The sequence below is a fragment of the Onychomys torridus genome, chromosome 4 (assembly GCF_903995425.1).
Source record: "Onychomys torridus chromosome 4, mOncTor1.1, whole genome shotgun sequence".
In the NCBI taxonomy this organism is placed as follows: Eukaryota; Metazoa; Chordata; class Mammalia; order Rodentia; family Cricetidae; genus Onychomys; species Onychomys torridus.
In genome coordinates this window covers 44,544,789-44,567,074 of record NC_050446.1, presented here as the reverse complement: position 1 = coordinate 44,567,074, position 22,286 = coordinate 44,544,789, and the positions used below count along the sequence as shown (strand labels likewise).

General features: G+C 37.6%; 1 protein-coding gene and 1 pseudogene across 4 annotated transcripts in view; both read right to left on the bottom strand.

The window, feature by feature from the left end:
• The window catches only part of B3galt1 (beta-1,3-galactosyltransferase 1), a 584,757-nt gene that overhangs the window by 381,561 nt on the left and 180,910 nt on the right, over positions 1 to 22,286 (bottom strand). For all 4 annotated transcript variants that reach the window (XM_036184473.1, XM_036184471.1, XM_036184475.1 and 1 more), the window contains exon 2: positions 16,260 to 16,363. The gene's annotated coding sequence lies outside the window, so the exon portion shown is untranslated. The remainder of the gene's footprint in view (positions 1 to 16,259; positions 16,364 to 22,286) is intronic.
• Positions 2,450 to 3,013, bottom strand: LOC118581752 (annotated as a pseudogene).

The following is a 22,286-nucleotide window of genomic DNA, read 5'->3' as shown; positions in this document are numbered from 1 at the left end:
GGTGTACACTTTTCAGAGCACCAGACTGTATCCTAAACCTAAATCTAGGCAGTTTTTAATTTTGGATAGTTTATCCCTTCTTTTATATCATGTTTGAAAATATTAAATTTCTATACACTTTACAATATTATATACCACTGGCATAAAGAGTCAAAAGAAGGAAAGTTCTTTAAGTATGATGTTCATATGGAAAGACAGTTGTGTAAGGTGGGTACATTAGCTCAGGCCCATAAAGGTTTATTGATGACCTCTAGATAATTTTCCAATGCTCAGTTTTCTTCATCAACAATGTTCAAATTTTGCATAGACAAAATATCTCAATCAATTCTATCAGCATTACACATTTTACTTTCCTGTGTTTCCATAGAGAATTGTATGTTATTTCATTTCCATGGGATCCTCTATTCACACTTCTACAACCCAGTATTGAATAATTAGTGTCAAGAAAATCCACCAGAGAAACTTTCACGATGTTTTCTGAGATAGGCTTCTAAAACCTTGCTATGTCTATTATTGCTTTCAAAACAAATACACACACACTCAAAAAAAACCAAAACAACAACAACAAAAAAAAAACAAAAACAAAACAACAACAAAAAAAAACCTTCCATTGGCTTCATCAAACCTAGATCAACTTAGTTTTCTTAGTTCCTCTACTTTTTGTGGGGCATTTACCCTCCAACCCCACGGCTCCCCAGAGTTTTCTTGAGTGTGAACAACAGGAAATATTAGTTAGAAGGAGTTATATTGTGGAGATAAACAGATAGAAAATAAAGGATAGCCTTGAGAAGGCCTGGAACCTTTTCCAATGGGCCCCGACTGTCTCTGCCCCAGGGTATTTATAGAGACACCAAGGGGGGGGGGGCAAAAGACCTCCCCCCCCCAGCACAGCCAAGTGCAGACCATCTCAGACACCTGCACTCAGGCCCCTAGCTCTAATCATCCTCTATGCGGACCTGCTGGGTAAAGCCATGAGGAACCTGAAAACAGGCTCCCACAACTTTTGTTTTTAAAAATAGGTATTAAGTACTATAGTCCCATGGTTCAAAGTTTAGGAGAGATAGAGTGCCTAGAAAGTGAATTCTGTGAAAAGTTCCCCTCTTACATATTTGCTTTCATCCTCTCTTCCCTACCAAACACAGCCAGCCTAAACATAGACTTCCCAACATATCCTTTGCACATATACTTGAGTCTCTATATTCCTTTTTAACTTATAGATGGTAGTATATCACACACTTATCTGAACTTGCTTTGTTCATATAATAAATATTAATGACAATGATATTCCTCTATATTTACATATATATGTATTCTCTTTCAGCTGTATGAATTATACTTCAAATATGCAGTATAATTTAATTAAACCCTCCATTACAACAATTGAAAGAGTATATTCTTTTCTGATAAGCCATTTTCCTGCTATGTTTTCTTTATCTTTACATCTGGTTTATGAGGGAAAAAAAGGTTATCTTGGGTGCCAAATAGTCTGAAACTTTGCTGACCCATGAAAAGTAATCAAAGAGAATAGACAAGTCTGGTGCCTTTGAAACAGTTTATTCAGAGATCCTGAAAGTAGGCTAGTGCTTACTTTCATGGTTGATATATTATCATATATAATATGTAACCTTTGGCTACTCATAACTAATTCCACAATGTCTACTGTAGGCTGGAATTGTATCCACTCCAATTCAATGTTCTGCACAGTCTTCAGAAATAATAACCACCAAATAAATAAGGGCAACTGAGCAATAACAGACACTCAGTCTTTGAACTTGGCACTGAATTAAAAGAAAAACTTCATTGTTATTCAAGTATAGCTCTACATTCTGAGAGTATTTTAACTTCTTCATGATTGGAGGCAATTAATCTGCTATGGAACCATAATCACTCCATATTAACACAGGCATCCTCAAAGTTCTTGGTGATGATGCAGCAGTTCTGTTGCTTGGAAATTATCCTGAAGTCTCTGTTATCTTTCACAACTCAGCAACATGCATTCACCCAGCACTAACTATGAAAAAACATATGCAATTAAAACATATATGTAACCTTTGGCTACTCATAACTAATTCCACAATGTCTACTGTAGGCTGGAATTGTATCCACTCCAATTCAATGTTCTGTTTAATATTGTAATAATTTAAAGACTAAGCAGAAAATTAAATGTGTAGTGGGTAAAAATACATAGGATATGTATGGATGTGCCATATGAATGAAACATAACTACATAACAAAAACATATAGTATATTTTAAATCTAGGTACAATGCAATGAGGGTGAACAAAGTAAGTCTTACTCATGTGAGAGACATCCAAGAATATGGAATAACATTGAAGAATTTCCATAATTATTTTACAATAGAACCATTTCATTTGTGCCCAAAGTGTCATGAAGTGTACTTATAATTCAAGATCTTGCTTTTGGAGCTGAGTAACTGAGGTCTTACTCATTAGCCTGCTGAGTACTGTTTCTTTTTCAGACACATAGATCCATCCAAAAACTTTCTGATCACCTTGTTATGAACTGTTTTGGCTTGTTAGATTGAAGTTGCTTAATTTGAGCCAAGTTCAATATAATTTTCTTCAAGAATTAACTCATCTTTTGGGCTAGAGATACAGAAAAAACAATACCTATCCTCACATCAAACCTAGCGATATATTTTTCACCAAAGAAATTTCAGATTTCAACCAAAGACCCATTCTCTTGAATAGCTACATTGGTGGGTAAGAGAGCATACACAGACCTAAGGAAAGCCCAGTGTGGCACCATAGGGTGTGTCCTGAACACGACTACTGATATTTCATATAGCAGCCATTTTCTTTCTGTTTCCCCCAGGTTTGTCAACCTGCAGCCTCTTCTTTTTATTTCCAAGGAGTCTCATCTTTACATTGATTTGACTGAACATAATTGGCATGGTTCCTCTGGGGCCCTTCAGGAAGACTGTGTGGCCCTCCAGAGTGATGGCAACATTTTCTAGAATGCCAGCGGTCTGTTTGCTGAGAATAATCTTCATTCTCACAGTAGATGGAGCAAAGAGCATTTTCTCTAATCTTTGAAATTGGAAAACAGGAAGAAATAAAAGTCTGGCATGAGTTGGAGAGTGATGATCTCATGAAGACTGAACAAGCTCTTACAGAAGAGAAAATGACTAATCATTTGGATGAGGGTACTTTGCTTAGATGTGAGGTAACTTAATGTACAGTAGTGGAAGGGTAATTGTCTAGTTTAGTTGAAGCATGGGATTATGGGGTTCCTGTTGGGAATTGTGGCTGCTCTGCTGAAATGATGGACAGGGATCATTGTCAAGCATGTTTAGTCCTCAGCTACTATTGTTAACATAATTCCATGAAAGCTATCAGCTATTTGACACTTTAAAATACCTAACACAATACAAATTTAACACTCAACTTATTTTTGTTACTTTTTCAAGTGACCAAGAATCAGTGAAGCTTCACAAGATTAATCAAGTGAAAGGGATAAACAAGGCATATTCTTTGCAGGTGTCAGTTTATACCATATACACTTGAACTTTTCCTAACTACTTACCATAAACACCCAATAGGCATAGTCACTCTTTTTATAAACATTAAATAAGCTCGTGCTTGCGAAGGAAGGAGGGTTGTGAAGAGGACATTAGCCACACTACAGTTGTAAGTAATTAATAATCTTAATTCTACTTGGTCCGAGTCTCTGTAAAGCCCAACTTGCCCTCTGATTCTCTGCCGTCTACCTTAGGCGCTGGGTGCTGGGATCAGGAGAATACATCACAACACTCAGCCTACACCCTTAACACTAACAGTTAATAGAATCTCTTTATATGTTACAGAGAAGTAAAGTCCTGTAGACTTCTGTTCAAGAAGCAGCATAATGAACATATCCCAAGAACACACAACGTGTTTTCCTCAGGCTCTTTCATTTGATCTGCCTGTCTTTCTCCTGAGAACCCCACACCCTTAATTTTGAGGCACCCTATTCCACTGGCTCATCTCATCTTTTTCTTTTCTTCATAGTGTTTCTCATAATGGTACCCAGGGGGAAAAATTGAACAATTTCATTTCTTTAATGAGAGGTTCTGTGTGAGTTTTCAGTTCTGTAAGAAAACTACAACCTAAGGGAAGGAAGACATTTTTGCCACATTTTCAGAGATTTCTGCCAATGATTATCTGGCTTGATTGCTAGAGGCCTAGGGCAAGGTCAAAATATCAGGGTGGAATGACGTGGTGAAGCCAAACCACTCACTCTAGAGCAGCCAGGTGTGAAGACAGACAGGTAGGGCCCAGCAACAAGTTATATCCTTTAAAAGCAAGTGCAGCGACATACTTCCTCCTACCAGAGCACTTCTAAAAGCTTGTTTCAAACCACTGGTGAGGTGGCATCTCAATAGTACCACAGACTGGGACACAGTTTTCAACACACAAATATGTAAGGCCATTTTATCCCCAAACCATGACAATGTATATCTCCTCAAAAAAGAAAGAAAAAGAAAAACTGAAAAGAAAAAAAAAAAAAAAGAAAAGTATTTGTCTTCAGCACCACATACAGGGCCCAGTATGCAGGAGACTTTCAGTCAATATTTGTTGAATATTGGGTTTTCTTCTATCACTTGTTTCTATTATAAAGAGAAAATAGTAAGATACAGAAGTTATAGGGACCTCCATGTGTGCTTACTTCATTAGTATGTCTAAAATTTAGAAGGCTTTACTACTTTAAGTGTTTGGACTAGAAATGGTACTCTAGAGCCTTGCCCTAAATGCCATATGTTATTCACTCATGTACTTGCCTCATGTCCAACATGGCACTGAATGCTTAATGCCAAAGAGTAAGTGGACACTTTTTGGTAAAGTCCAAGGCTTTTAGTTACTATAATAGTGGTCTGTGATGATATATTGTTTACCCTAATAAAGTTTGCCTGAAGATCAGAAAACAGAACAAGCCACTAGATTAAACATAGACACCAAGCAGTGGTGGCACATACCTTTAACCCTAGCACTCAGGAGGCAGAGATCCATCTGGATCTCTGTGGGTTCAAAGCCACCCTGGACTACATGAGACTGACTCAGTCTAGGAGAGAAACACAGCCAAGCAGTAGTGGTACACACCTTTAATTCCAGTACTTGAGATTTCATGCCTTTGCTTGGGAAGCAAGTACACATGCCTTTCATCTCAGCAGTAGAGAGGCTGAAACAGGAAGTGATATGGCACGGTGGAGAAAGGTATATAAGTCGTGAAGAGACAGGAACTAAAGGCTTTTCAGGCTAAGGAGTCCTAGAGGTAAGAAGGACATGGCAGTGGCTTGTTCGTTTGTCTTTCTGATCTTTCAGCATTTACCCCAATATCAGGCTCCAGGTTTTTATTAATAAGACCTTTTAACATTTGAGCTACAGTAGTAGCTCAGCCTCAATGAATTTTTTTGTTGTTGTTACAGACACAGGAATTAACATTTCCAGTATTTGTCTTTATAAACAAAAAAATCTTCAAATATAGGTTTGATCAACTTGGTTTTATATCGACATTACAAGTAAAAGGCAGATTTAAATTTTATATCAAACCTTTCTTTGCCTTTTTTTTTTTTTTTTTTTTTTTTTTAAGCTGAGGATTGAACCTAGGGCCTTGTGCTTGCTAGGCGATAGGCAAGCACTCTACCACTGAGCTAAATCCCCAATTCTCTTTGCCTTTTGTAAATTTAGTATTTTAGTTTTTTTTAAATAAGAATTGTTGCTATCTTTTCAGTTTGAACTCTAATACCAAGTCCAGGAAATACTTAGATAAATTATTTATTTATTTCTGTTTGTGCATGCATGTTTTGACTGCATATATGTCTGTGTACCACATGTGCTCCTATAAGCCCAGAAGAGGGCATCAGATCCTCTGAGACTGGAATGACAGACATTTCTGACCCACCAAGCAGGTGCTGGGAATTGAAATTGCTTCCTTTGCTAGAGCTACCAGTGTGCTTAATGGCTGTGACAACTCTTCAGCTCAAAAAATACTGTTTTAAAAGCATATTTAAGTGGAAAAACTTGAAAACTTGAGCATTGAAAATTAGACAGTAGAGGGAAAAAAGACAAATTTGGGGCCAACAAGGCAATAAAAATCTATTGAGAATTTTAAAAATAAAACAATTTGAGTAGTGTTTGGGAACTCAAAAACATTTGTACTTATTTCTACCCCAGAGCATCTTATATAGCTAAAAAAGATAGTTATTTATATGCTACTTTCACTTTAATAAAATGTCCCCAGAGTTGATTGTACCATTGTACACTTAAATGTCAATTTTAAAAGTACTCTGTTGTTTCATTATGGGGAGCACTCCTCCAATGCTGTTGGGAGTGCAAACATACAGCCACTATGGAAATCAATATGGCGGTTTCTCAGAAAATTGGGAATCAATCTACCTCAACACCCAGCTATACCACTCTTGGGCATATACCCAAAGGATGTTCAATCATACCACAAGGACACTTATTCACCTATGTTCATGGCAGCATTATTCTCAATAGCCAGAACCTGGAAACAACTTGAAACCACTGATTTGGATACCCTGAAACCAAAGATTGGTTTAAAACAATATAGTACATTTACACAATGGAATGTTATTACCCAGTTGTTAAAAAACAATGACATCATAAAATTTGCAGGCAAAGGGATGGAACTAGAAAAAAATCATCCTGATTGAAGTAACCCAGCTCTAGAAGGACACACATGGTATGTATTCACTCATAAGTGGGTATTGGATGTAAAACAAAGGACAACCAGACTACAATCCACAACCCCAGAGAATCTAGGTAACAAGGAGGGCCCTAAGAAGGACAAGCATGAATCACCCTGGGAGGGGAAATAGATAAGATCTCCTGGGGAAACTGGGAGAGGGTGGTGGGAAGGGGATGGGATGGGAGATGAGAACATGAGGAAAAAAGATGTTTGAGTAGGGGGAGGGACAGGGAGGGAGAGCAATGAAAGAGATGTCTTGATAAAACAAGCCATTATAGGGTTAGGGAGAAACCTGGTACTAGGAAAATTGCCAGAAATCCACAAGATGACCCCAGCTAAGATTCCTAGCAATAGTGCCTGAACTGGCCTTCTCCTGTAATCAGATTGGTGACTACCTTAGGTATCATCACAGAGGATTCATCTAGTAACTGACGGGATCTGATGCAGAGATCCACAACTACGCCCTGAGCCAAGCACCTGAAGTCCAGTCAAAGGGAGAGAGGAGGGATTATATGAGCGAAGGGGACACGATCATGATGGGGAAACCCACAGAGACAGCTGATCTGAGCTAGTGGGAGATCATGGACTCTAGATTGATGGCTGGTGAACCTGCAGAGGACCAATCTAGGCCTTCTGAATGTGAGTGACAGCTGAGTGGCTTGGTCTCTTTGAGGGGCCCCTAGCAGTGGGACCAGGACTTATCCCAGGTGCATGAATTGGCTTTTTGGAGTCTATTCCCTATGGTGGGATATCTTACTCAGCCTTGATGCAGGGGGAAGGAACTTGGTCCTGCCTCAACTTGATGTGTCAGACTTTGTTGACTCTCCACGGGAGGCCTTACATTTTCTGAGGAGTGGAAAGGGCTTGGAGATGGTGGGGGGATAGAGAGCAGGAGGAGGGGAGGGAAGAGAAACTGTGGTTGGTATTTACAATGGAAAATAAAATTAAAAAAAGAAGTTCACAGCAATGCAATGATATAATACTAAACATTCAAATTAATGGTACTGCTTCTCACATAATATAACTGAATTGCTATCAGTAAAGAACTATATTTCTAACAGTTGATTGTCAGTAAACATCCCATAACTCATGATCCCATTACCACATGTGGATCAACTTCCTCCCATCTGTCATTATTCTAAAGGGTTTTGCCATTTTTATGCAGTTGTTTGGGATCAGCAAGTGAACAAGAATCTTATATCATTCATTAAAAAAGATCATCAGTCATACTCATCTTATTTATGTGTTAACAATGCATTAAAGAATCATTGAGGCTCATTAAAATATACACTGTGGTTGTTTGAGTAAGAATGGCCCTCACAGGGTCATATATCTGAATGTTTAGTCACCAGAGAGTGCAACTCTTAGAAGAACTAGAAGGATTATGAGAAGCTGTGTGTGGCCTTATTTGAGGAAATGTGTCACTGGGGATGGGGCTTTGAGGTGTCAGAAGCCCATGTCAGGACCAGTCTCTCCCTCTCTCTCTCTCTCTCTCTCTATTGATCAGGATGTAGCTCTCAGCTACTTTCCCAGCACCGTGATTGCCTGGCACCATCCTCCTTGGCATGATGATCATGGACTAAACCTTTGAAACTGTGAGCAAGCACCAGTTTCCATTTATAAGAGTTGTCTTGTTCATGGTGCCTCCTCACAGCTACAGACTTTTGACTAAGACATGTATCAATGGAAAAACATTTCTGCCTTAACAACAAGCACCATTGGAACCACTGACCCCCAAGGAATGCTCTACCCGAGAACTTCATATGGCACAGAGCCTCTTAGATGCAGGTTCTCTATGAGGGACATATGAGAAGATCCAGATGTCCGCACTGAGGCTTCCAGATGTCTGCCAACACTGGCCCTTCAAGTTCCATAACTCAAAGTAACACACCGAAGAAGAGAGGCCGCTCCAAAGGTCATTTCAAAGGCACCTCAGGGACACTCCCCTAAGTTGTTGCATTTAATGTATGGAAGTGAAGTAGTCTATACTGAACCTACACCTTCCTTTCATCAAACAAAATCAGCATGCATTTCCTGGTCATGATTTGACTAACACTTTAACAACTTCTTTAGAAGTATTCCTGCCTCCTGTTCTCTGCAACTGATGACTTGGTAAATGAACCCTTGAGGCTTGCAATTCTTTAAATTAAGATTGACAGAGTCTGGGGACGCCTTTACAAACTGCATCTTCTACCTTGAGAGCCCTTATAGGCTTTTAGTGGAACTATTAAATTGTTCCTGTGAGGCCATTGTGAGATTAAGTGGATGTTTTTCTCAGAAAACTTCAGATGCAAAGAGGTTAAAATGATGTTTCCAGAGCAACCAAAGACACTTTCTATCTCCTGGACTCTCATATACAAAACCTTACAGATGCATGCGCATGCACAACTAGCCCCAGGAGTTGCTCACAGGACACTAGCGGGGAAGCGACAATCAGGTTAACTTCACTCTGGTATCTGAGCACCACAGTCCAACCACACACTCATTTGATTCACTTAGCTCCCCCAAAATTGTCCTTTCGTTGTTCTTTGTTGGGAAAAGGAAAACGTAATTTATTTCAGACTTTGATGCAAGGAGCTCAGATGTTTGATAAGTGTAATTATCTGTCATGGTGCTTTTGCAAAGCACGTTTCCAGTACATTGGGAGGTTGAAGGCAGGAGAAAAGTTCCATGCATATTTCCAGGCTTATAAAAATTAAGAATTCTGATTTTGATGTTACAGTGACTAATCAAAATAAAAAGCTTTTTAAAAGCCTTTATTCTAAGCAACCACTTCTAATGTTGCCAAGTTCAGCAATTCAACTCTATCGCTCTCATGGCAATTTGTCATTTTTTTTAAGTAAAGATTTATTTTTGTTGCTAAATCCCTGAGTCCCCCATTACAAACATGCTAGATTACTATCTTCCATTGTATCTGACGTTTTCCACAAAACCAACAGTAACACCTTAAAAAAAAAAAAAATTCCTGGAACAATGCCTTCCATGAAAAATCTTTGATGTTTGCTATGCAATATGAAATCATCATCTATGTCTGTTGCTGTTTCTTTTTGAAGAACAAGAATCAAATGTTCAATAATTAGAGCAACATGCAACTTTTGCAGTTAGAACTTTTCATTTGCTAACCAAATGAGGCAAATTAATTGTGGAGTTGAGAAGGAATAAAGCAGGTTAATTAAAGCCAATAAGAATCTCATCATGTTGCAATAATGAGGACTACACAGTTCTCTTAATGTAAAATAGATGCAAAAAATAAAGATCAAAGTGCAACCACAAGGAAAAAAAAACAATAAAAATCCCAAGTCTTACATATAAACTCAGTGGGCTGTTTTATAATTATTTTTAAATGGAAGGTATCACCCCCTCCTGTTTAAATTATAATTACTCTTCAGAGAAATGGCATGCTATTTTGAAATCCTAAGGAATTATGAGGTTATAAAAGACTGATTATAGGTCCTTTTTTGAAGTGGATTATAGTAGAGGCAGGATGATAAAGAAGAGGAAAGAGAGGGGCATTGCATTCACCTTGAATGTGAATTTGATTTTCTTCAAAATGCCCCTTACAAGTAATCCTGAAATCCCAAATGCCTCCTGCCTTCTGCCACATTAACTTTGACACACTTTCTCAATTTGTTTCCAAGAAAAATAAGCCCATTCTTTTTTATATTAAGACATGTTCCCATTTTAATATATCTAATCTTTCACTTCTCTCAAAGCAGCTGTTTCCTGGAAGACCTGCTACACAGCATAGAAAGATTTTTAAAAAATAAAATAAAATCTAGAGAGAGCAGGAACCAAAACCAGTTTGTACATTTGACATTATAAATCCCCGACGTCAATACACATTTTAATTAACATCCCAATAGAAATGTATTGAATCATTCACTACTTACAGCTATATATTAATTCTTACACACTTAAAAAAAATATACCACAGGATGCTACTGAGGAAACTATCAATTACTGTTAGCCTGATGTGTATGTGTGTCTAGGTGTGTGTGCGTATGTATGTGTAAGATCTGTGACTGTTTGTCTATGAGAGCACATGTCGAAGCCAGAGGTTGACACTGGGTACTGTGGTGCTTCCTTTTCTTAGCGAAGTCCTTTTCGGCAGATTCAAGGGAAAGTCTGGATTCTGTTTTTCCTTCCTTCCCCAATATCCCTGGCCCACTCCGACTGACTTTAAGCCTAGGCAGGGCCCAAGGGCTACAGCTTAACTCTCTTATTCTATCTCTTTTGTCTTTTAGAGACAGAATTACTCTGAGCCAAAGCAAGATTTCAAAAGAGGAACTTGATTGCGGCAAAAAGGGTCTCCATTTTGGTATTGGGGCTTACTAAAATTGTCTTGAGTTAGAATCTTAATTTAGAACAGGGGCATTCTTAGAATAGTCTCTGCTGGGTCCCTTGTGAGGATCTTTTCTTCCTTTGTTTGTTTGTTTTCTGAGACTGGTCTCACTCTTTAGCCCACACCGGCCTGGAATTCACTATATAGCTACCATATAGTCCTAGGTGGCTTTGAACTTACAGAAATCCTGCTGCCTCAGACTTCCAAATAGTGGGAGCTACTATGTTCTTATTTGTCCATTCCCTCTCTGTGAATACTAGCTCAAATGTCACTTTCTTTTAATATCTGCCCAGGCTTCTTGGTGAGAACCCAAACACTGCCATATTTAACATTTTAACCTATTACTTACTTCTCCTGTGTTGCCATAATGTAGCTGGCATTTTCTCCAGTCCTGCCTGGCCCAAGGTCTTGACAAATCTCTCAACCACCAGTACCACAGTTCTTCAGATCCAACCAAGTAAACATATAAAAGCTTATATTGTTTACAAACTGTATGTGTGAACAGTAAAGAAAACATAAACATCTTTGTGCACTGAGGCCTGTTGGAATAGATAGTATATTGTCATTACTAACTTATAAAAGCCTAGAACAGAGTTCAACATCTAGTAGGTGACCAATAAATAGACTCTAGTTAAGTTGAAGCTCTCTATATAACTTATCACCTCCTCTCCCTTTTCACAGCCAATAGTACAATTCTGGTTTCTCATTTAATTAGCTAATTAGCCTGCTAATTACATTGCCTGTTCATTCTCTTTCATCTTTTTCCTTTACTGCTGGCTGATTTTCTACCTTAAAGATGGAAATTATCTTCTTATAAATTTTCAATATAAGACAGTATGCAAGGTTCTTTTCAACATAGGTACCAATCAAATCAAGATTCATCTACTCACATCTCAATGGAATTTTGATAGGCTGCTATAAATTTCTAGCACTTAGGGAATGTTTGTTGACATCACAGTTGGAGGGTCTATGTGTGGTAAAAATGATTTATTGTCACTGGACAAGATGAACTATAAAAATGAAGGCACAAACAATACTTGGACAAAAATGAAACTGAAGCCACAGAAGAATGACACATAGCTGATTGACTCAGGAAATATGCTCATTACCAAAATGCCTTTACCTCTATCTTCAAGTTCTGGGGGAAGGATCTTATTTATATGTAAAGGTTCAAACTTGTCCCACTCTGGGATTGACTGTATACAGGTTTAAAATAATGATTTCTTTGAATTATGAATACGTGTTTTATCTTTCCACCAGTATTCTGCTTTTCCTTTATTTATCTTTTTACCACCTTACGATGGGAAACAATGTTTTGGAGGTCTCATGTTTCTTCCCATCCCCAAATTCTTAGCAGCATCTCTGAGCAGGGGCATCTTGTGGAGTATTAGTTTAAGATGTGCTACATTCATTTATGCCGTGGAATATTTGTTTAACAATACAAAGATGTGTTGCATTCTTTTATGTTGCATTTGTTTAGCTCTGTAAAGCTGTGTTAATTTGTCTGCCTAAAACACCTGATTGGCCTAATAAAGAGCTGAATGGCCAATAGCTAGGCAGGAGAAAGGCTAGGAGTGGATGGCATGCAGAGAAAATAAATAGGAGGAAAAATGTAAGGAAGAAAGTGAGGAGTGAGTAAAGGAGAAGGAGAGGAGGATGCCAGGGCCCAGCCATCTAGCCACACAGTCAATCACAGAGTAAGAAGGTAAGAAAGATATATAGAATAAAGAATAGTAAAAAGCCCAGAGGCAAAGTGTAGTTAAAAAGAAATAGGATAATTTAAATTAGAAAAGCTGTCTAGAAACAAACCAAGTTAAAGCCTAGCATTCATAAGTAAGAATATGTTTCCCGGTATTTATTTGGGAGCTGGGTGGTTGGCCCACAAAAGTTAAAAAACAAAAACAAAACTGTAGAGGCATCTTTGCATTAGAACCAGGATTGTACTTGGAGGGAATACTCCAGAAGGGACCTGGACATCTACAGAGGTTATAGAGAGTTTATATTGCTGACTAGAAAATAAAAAAAAAAAAAAAAAAGTGTGTGAGTGGGTAGGGGGCAACCACTTCAAAGTTTGTGTTTCAAATCATGTTTTCTCAACACTCTCAAGTGAAGGTTGTGCATATCAAATTTGTAATAACTGAGTTCGTAGAAACTGATGTGAATTAGTTTCATACCATCATAAAAGTGTAAAAATAATAAATTGAATCACTGAAAGTTTGGGGCTATCTATAGCCAGCACAGATGTGTCTAATCTGATGCCCCCTATCCCAGTACTAGCTCTGTTTAATCCTACTTATCTTCCAGGTAAGAGGACTGGGTAGACTCTGAGCGGAATGGCCTTGTGTTTAGTGCTGTTCATGGCATAAACCTAGCTTGTGCAGCATCAAACATGATTTGTTTGAATGAAGATCCACAGAACATGCATATTTTGGTTATCAACAAAAGATTTGATGTACTGTATATATTTTAGTTACAATAATTTATTATTTGAAAGAGTCTTTGCCAACTGCAACAATGATTAATAGGTTACACTGTGATGCCAAGCACATGTGTCACATGAAATAGCATTACAATAGATAGTAAGGCCTAGAAAAAGTTCAAATTCTTAATGGTATTCCATAATAAGTACTCAAGAAGATGCCAGTGGCTAAATGTCCAGTTTTAATAAAATTAATGTGTAACTAAGTCTATTCATACATAGACAATGGAAAAGCACAGAGTGTCCATTACAATGGTGAGACACAATGCCTTGACAACTGGGAACATCTGCAAGTAGAAGGAACAACAGGGACTTGCTCACATACTGGAAAAAATGTAAAAATGTGATAGCTGCATTGTAATGAAGTTTGGCAATTTCTTACAAAATCACATTCTATTAATATTTGATTTAGTCCTCTTAATCCCTGGGTACACTTGTGAATGAGTTGAAAACAGGTTGCTATGCAAGTTGGAAAACAAATGTTTTCAGCATTTTCTTAAACAGCTCCAAAACTTAGAAGCAGTACGAACAGATGAATGAATACACTGTAATATGTAAAGAAATCATCTACAATCTCTCTCTCTGTCTCTGTCTCTCTCTGTTGTAGTTGGAGAGCTTCTCTCCAGGTTCCACCAAGCCCCTGTGGTCCCATAACCCACATATAAAATAATCATACAAACACTTATTATTTAAACTGCTTGGCCATTAGCTCAGGCCTACCATTGTCTAGCTCTTACTCTTATATTTAGCCCATTTTTATTAATTTATACTTTGCCATGTGGCTCGTGTCTTACCTGTACCTTACATCTTGTCATGGCCGCGGCTGGCAGTCTATCCCCTCAGCTTTCCTGTTCCCAGCCGCCTCCTCTTCCTTGTCCGCCTACCTTATCCTTCCTGCCTGGCTACTGGCCAATTAGTACTTTGTTTATTTTAACCAATCAGAGCAACCACATTTGACATACAGAACATCCCATAGTGCTCTCGCTCTCTCTCTCTCTCTCTCTCTCTCTCTCTCTCTCACACACACACACACACACACACACACACACACACACACACCAAAAAAAAAAGTTAATATAAAACATCTACAAATGATATGACCCAAATTATATCACAATTTCTAAGAGGCAAAATTATGGAGTCAAAAATTTTTTTTAACTTGCCAGAATATCAGTAAAGAAAGCGAGGGACATATAAGGGAAACAGGAAATTTAGAGTGGTACATACACACAATAGTGGTGAAAATTTGTCATTATATAGTTCTCAACACCTACAGAATAGACATACTAGCAGGAAACCATTGTTTAATGAGGGATATAAGAATGTGTCTATATTGAGTCATCAATTATAACAAATTATTACAAAAATGCAGGATGTTAATAACAGTGGAAGCTGTATGTGTTGGGAGAGATTGTACACAGAGGTTTTCTCTATTTTCAAATGAATTCTTCTGTAAACATGAAACTGTCTTAAATAAAATATACCCTGTGTGAAGAAGGATACAGAAAGGAAGGAAGGAAGGAAGGAAGGAAGGAAGGAAGGAAGGAAGGAAGGAAGGAAGAAAGAAAGAAAGAAAGAAAGAAAGAAAGAAAGAAAGAAAGAAAGAAAGAAAGAAATCACAGAATCTGGAAAAGCAAACAGAACCAAGATAAGGTAAAAGTATTGCTAAGATAAAACAACAACAATGTCTAACCTGTGATGAGGACATTTTCTGCCATCTTGCATGATAATACCACTGGGCATCCCAGTGGACTGTTGGTATTATTAAAGTAGAACAGAGTGTTAGGGCCCGTGAGTCTGCAGCCTTTCATACTAAAGAATTCAATCAGGGTTTGCATTAGGTCCCATGGCACTGAAGCCTTTATCATTTTTTAAAATGACTACAAAGATAACAGACTGAAGACTCACCTACAAAAACTTACACGTTGAAATGAATCTGGAAAGATCACAACTATGACAGACTGTGGAGTATCTTCATCACCTTTAGAGGAGATTGGTCTGGTGTAAGCTTTCTTGGAGCCCAGGGATGACAGATTTTGTCAGCACTGAGCTGCGCCCCTTTTCTCTCTAGAGAAGGGCTGTGTTAGCACTGTGATGAGGATGGATAAAGGAGGAAGTACTACGCTCCAATTCTTTGTGACAAGATTGGGAATACGAGCAATATTTAGGTAAAACTAACTTTACCCCAAAGTAAGACTCAAAATATTTTTGTTTAATCAAATCCTTTAAGTCAAGACTCCTATTGTAAGAGAGCAGGAAATTTTATCGATTAAAAGCAGAAAATCATATGACATGTTCAAACAGCAAAACGTCAACTGCTCCACAGGACTCAGCCACTTATTATTTACAGGTGCACGAAGGTTAATGGTGTCAGCCCTGGGGCTTCTCAGTGGTGCTGGTTAACTGTTCTTGTGAGCACCCTCCTGGGTATCACATGGAAATATCATCACAGTCCCTTCTACTGCTGACTCAAGTCCAAAGTGGCCAGATTAGTGCTCCACAAGGATGCTATTGCCACCTTGCCACCCCAATTCAAATGTCAAGGTAGTATCTGCTAAGTAATGACTTTGGAACCTACTGCAGATGATCAATAAGAACCAGGGAAAGTAAACTCAGTAAAAGCAAATTCAAAACATCCTAATATTCTCCAGGATGTCACCCATTTTTATACCACAGCTTCACTCATTTTCGAAGAATACAAAACCAAAGACACAAATCAGCTATTACCTATGATGAAGATTTCCGAATTCTTCTGAGAGTAGAGTCACTTCTTCTATACAACCCTCCCTCCACTCCTGGGCTCAGCAGTCCTTGAAGTTGTTCTAGCAGATCTAAGAGGAAGCAAAACACATAAGGAATGTTAACACCCAGCTGTATGTTGTTCAGATTTTCTTTTTGCCATTGAAGGAGTTTCCCACATATCTTATATCAAGCTGCTGTACAAAAATTTGCATTTGGAAAACATTTATACAGGCCTTTTCTTTCTTTACATAATTTATGACTGAACAGTCCATCTTTAGGGGATGTTGTCTTTACTTGGAACATACTCATTTAAACTGTTTTCAACAATAATTTTCCTATTAGGGGATCTCACTAATAATACCGAGGGTTTTTACAGAAGAAGTAGAAGATTGTCAGGCACACACAGTACTTATCTGTGGCTTTCCTAAAAGTGGTTTGTCACTTTACTCATCTATGAGATGGACTAACACATTTTGGTACCAAATATCTATTTTTCTTTTTCTGACCAAAAAATCTCTAGTGGAATCCCAAGCACTCCATCAAGTCTGCAATATTGTTGACCTGTAGGAGTGAAACTTTGTTCCTCCAGGAACATGCTCTATAAGATAGCCCTCCATATCAACGCAATTTCCCTGTGTCCCCTTTTGGAACCCCCAAAAGCTAAGCTGGCTGCGGCTGTCAATCACGGACTGTTCAAATTCAATTTGATGAATCCATTTTCCACAAGCTATTCTTGGAAAGCCTCTTATTCTTCCTGCAAATAGATAATGCTGCTTTGTGACATTCCTTAGGCATTCTAGCCAAACCTCCCTTTACAACCTTAAATATTTATGCTATGGAAAATGTGTCTTAGAAAGACTTGTAGTGGAACATCCAGTTGTGTAGTTCCCAAATCTTACAAACTGTTGTGTTTACATCACCACCCACAGTGTTGTATGAATGCAAAGCGACACCAAAGATGTAGCTATGCAGAAACCTGGAGATGTTTGGATGCCCAGGTGGTTTCCTAATCTAAAAGCAGGCCAGCTAATCTCCTTGGCTTATCAAATGATCTGTTTGTGAGATATGAGTTTTGTGGCTCTGCTAAGAATCATTTACAGATATACTTGGGACTCACGAAAAAAATCAGTGGAGACTCAAAAAGTCAAACCCAAAGACCCAATGTGAGTTTACAGAATCAGGTGTCTGTAATACTATAGTTTTTCATCACCAATCCCATTATTTTTAACAAGGGTAATAAATTTCTTGTTCCACAATAATCAATCTAGTCATCTATAATTTAGATAAACCTAAAAACCCATAAGTTCAATGAAATAAACCAGGCACAATTTTTTGAAGACCATATACTCTTTGATTATATTTATGAACTTGTAGGAAAGGTAAAAATAGGCTCTGATAGTATGCAGAACCATGGCTACACACGGTCAACAGAGGTGCATCATAAGGGAACTTTTGGTAATGATAGACAAATTCTGCAACTTGATCAGGATACTGATCACACAGACTCATCTACTAGGCAAAGCTCATTGAACTATGTCTTTAAAGCTGCACATCTTATCGTAATTAGTGTATATCTTGATTAAAATCCAATAAGTCTCATAGGTTTTTCTTAATTTTTAGAAAGACTGAGTCAGGGCTCCCGTAAGAAGGAATATTTACTCTTTTCTTGGCCAGTGGATTGAATATTTCATTGCTTCATTTTTTTTTTCCACATAAGAGTTATGTATGAAAGAAACATATAATCCACAATGACATTGGTAGTGTGCTCTAAGAAAAGTAGTGGGTAACAGAGAAGAAGCAACCTACCTACAAAGCTTAGCTTATTGTGGTAAATAGACAACTGAAATATGAAAACCAGAAAAAAAAATTATGGCCATTACTGAGATAAGATCTATGTTTAGCTAAGGTCCGTACTAAACTAGAGATATCCACTTCCTTTAAAAATCACAAGATAACCTGTGAAGACATTGATGTTCAGCAAGTCAGTAAAAGGTGATGGGGTACTCAGACCAATGAAAACCACAGCATTTTCCTATTAAACTAAGCCAGCACATTCCCAAATTAAAAAAATCTAAACAGCAATTATTTTAAAGCCAAAATTGGCTCAGCCATTCGAGAGCATTTTTTTTCAGGCAGTTTACATACAGCTGTCCAGGAGGATAAAATGGTGTTAAGTGACCTTCTTTTCCGTGAGCAAAGGCCAGCTGGGAAGACAGATGCATCAGCTTCTGGAAAAGTCACTGCCAGTGAGGGGCAGACATGGACTCTTAACAAACAGAAGCATGCATACTCCTGACAAATCCAAGCTGTGGCAGGTAGCAATGGACATATGAAATATATGGACAGACAAACTAATCTGACATCAGACCCTCTCAGGTGAACATGTCTATCTCACCACTGTCCACCCCAACACTTCTAAATGAAACCCCTTTGTGACAATGCCCCTTTTAAAGTAAGTGAGAAATTTCCATAGCCTGCCTAGGATAGCAAATCCTCTCAGTCCCTTTTGGGTTTTTAACCAATTTACTTAAAATTCTTGCTAAGAGGGAGGTGTCATTATAAGATTAAAGAGATGAAATTAAGTACGCCAAAATTAAGTATGAACCATGTAATTAAGTTACTAAATCTCTAATCCTGGGGGAAGTATTCTTACACTTTAATATCTAAAGGAAAAAAACAACATAATGTTTAGAAGAATGAGTGAAGAAATAGCAAACTGATAAGCCTAGTTTAAAAATTGTATTTTGTAAAGAATTCTACCACGAGTAAGAAGCATTCTATATTAAGTCAACTAATAACCTTAACATTGCCTTCTCTCTGATCTCTATTTATTTTCTCAAGCTCTGGTAAGAAAACACAGGTTTTTGTCTAACATTGTTTTGGCAAGACAGAAATGACCACTTGAAAGAGCTGGAGAGATGGCTCAGAGGTATAAGAACATTGGCTGCTTTTGCAGATGACTGCAGTTTAGTTCCCAGCACCTTCATAGGGGCTGGCAAGGCCTGTAACTAGATCTCCAGGAAATGTGTTGCCCTCTCCTGGATTTATAAACAACAGCACCCCAGTGCAAGCACACATGTTCTGTGCTCAAATATGTGCACACACAAACACAGATAAAGTTAAATAAAATCGTTAAAAAATATTAAAATGGCCCCTTGAATTAAAAATTCCTGGTATTCTAGACAACTCTTCAATGTAATAGTCAGTGCACAGCCTGAGAAGACTAGCTTAAAAATGTAGAAAGACATTGACATTCTCAAACTGGTCAGTGACAAGCTGATAGAAATCTTTTGTATAGGTTTCTCATATTTAATATTTAATAAAGATACATAAGGTGGAAACCATTTTTAAATAATCAGATATTGTAGTGCATGACTGTAGTTCTGGAACCTAAAGGAATGGGAGGCAGAAGAATGAGAATTCAAGGTAAGCCTTGGCTTCCAAAGTCCATTCAAGGTCAAAGTGGGATGGAGGAGATACTATCTTAAAACAAAACAAAACCTTGTGTACAAGGAAATATTTAATGATTAGAAGAGAAGAAATACTTATTGATTTAATGATTAATACAATGTTTTTGAGCATTTTCATGTTTGTTTGGTTCTTTCAAGTTCTTTTTTTTGTACTACTTAAACACATTACTATTTTTGATTTCTATTATTTCTAACAACAAGCTACCAATGTTTCCTGGTTGTTCTTTGATATTAATATTTTCATTTATATAGCCTTTTGAAAATACTATAAAGAAATTATTGTGTTGAGGTTATTAAATGTGAGCAATTTCACAAACACAGACACTTAAAACTTCTCAATCTCAATCCACCAAATACATAATTATGATAGAAAATTTAATAAGATTCCTTATGGTCCTCACATGGCAACAGATTTCTTTTCTTAAGTTCCAAAAATGTCTCATTATGACCTTTTGTCTTCAGGGCTAATCTCCAATACCACAAGCCTTTCCCATATATATTTTGAGCAAATTTTAAGCAGGTCAAATGTGATGAACCCATTAAATATTTTTAAAAATATGCATAAAAGAATTCAAACATTTAGAAACAGAAATAAAACTCATTCCAACTAGATATGGAGAATTTGCCTTAATTTTTCCATATCTTTAGGATTTAGAGATGATATTCACGGCATATGAATAGTAAGAGACATTCCAAAATCTTAGATTTAGCTCTGACTTAGTGCCATTCATTTTCTTTTTGCAAGGTCCTAGTGGGCACATCCTTTTCTCTAAAATAACTGATAGCTCTAAAATTAATGAAGACAGAGAGAAAAACAAATCCCAAAATATTTTCATGGGCTATGACAACTGTACACATAAAGTGATGAGGTATGTTGGTTGAGCACTCAATTTTCCAAAAAAGTCAGATTATCTAGGACATGTTTCATTAACATTAGCTGAGCAGCTGACTTGAGATAATATCATACGTTAAAGTAGTATTTACACTGCTTGGATTTTAGTTACAGATTTCATTAAGTACATGCTTGCTTTTGTTATGATTTGTGTTTACTAATATTTCCCTTAATGTTGCCTGTGTAGCTGTAGAAATTTCTCATCCGTTAATTGAACACACAAGTGGGTATGCTATAACTCCTCTCTACTTCCTAAAAAACGAAAGGCAGAGAGAGGGAGGGAGGGAGGAGAATAGGTACAAAGAAAGGAAGGAGGAAAGTGTGGATATAATGAAGGAAGTTAGGTTAAACATCTATTGAAGCCTCAATTCCTTGCTTAGGTGTGTGTCATTAGACAAACATTTTCCTGAATAAGGATCCCATGACACTTGTCTCAGCCATCTAGTTCATGTGAATGGTATTGATATCTAAGAGGGTGACATCTTCCTTTAAGACTAGGTGGTCCTTGGGTGTATAAACTTCCAGATCAGTTCTGAAGGGAGAGCTGGACTGAAGGGTCTTGTTTTTCTTTCAGCAGGAACAATTTCACAGGGATACAGAGGTCATAGCTTTGGGCCCTGGAGGAGATGGGAATGGAGGGGAGGGGCTGGGGGGAAGGTGGGGATGGGGGCAGGAGGGGGAAGAACAGGGGAACCCATGGCTGATGTGTAAAATTAAAACACAAATATAATTAAACCCCCACAAATATAATAAATTTTTAAAAAGAAGAAAAAAAAGAGGGCTGTGAATTCTTTTTAACTATATTGAAGCTGTATGGAAGACTTTGGAATATACCAAAGGAACACCGGCCTTCCACATTGAAAAACGAGGTAGAATCTAATCCACCTTATTATCACATCCCATGAAGGACTGATTGAGAACTCCTTTAATGTTTTGTAAATTATGCATAACATGTACCAATTAAAGTAAAACTTGGGCTGGAGAGATGACTCAGCCATTAAAGGCTAGGCTCACAATAAAAAATGAAGTCAAACTTACCCAAAGACACATAAGGTCCTTCCTCTGGAAGGGCAGTTGTTTTCTCTGCCCTCTCCAACTTCAGGTAGGATACCTGACATGATATCTACTTTTAGACTCATTCTAAGACTTTTTCCTTTCTTATTGTTTGATGATTTTAGGGCATAGATCATTTTTTGACATGGCTTTAATTGGAATATAATTATATCTCTTTCTCATTCTAGTCTCTCCTAGGTGATCTCCTTGAGCCTCTCCCATGTCTCTCAATTTGGCAGCATACATATATGAATGTATATGTACAAATACATATAAATACAGTCTGTTCAGTTACTTTTCATTATTTGTGTGTAGCCTTTACTCCTCCCCGACTCCTTTTTATTTTTCATGCAACCTAGCCTGGCATGAGACCTTGAACCTACCCGCTTCACTTCCACAGTCCTGATACTTACTACAGGTGTGCAGCACCCTTCCCGGCTACATACAAAGTTTCATTTAAACCTTTCTAATCTAACTCTATGATATGCATATTACTTTTGATTTTCACATTATTTTTAATTTACTTCCTAATAACTTAGTAAATTTTTAATTTTTAATATATATGCTACAATCTTAAATTTTCCCCATTTGAAATTT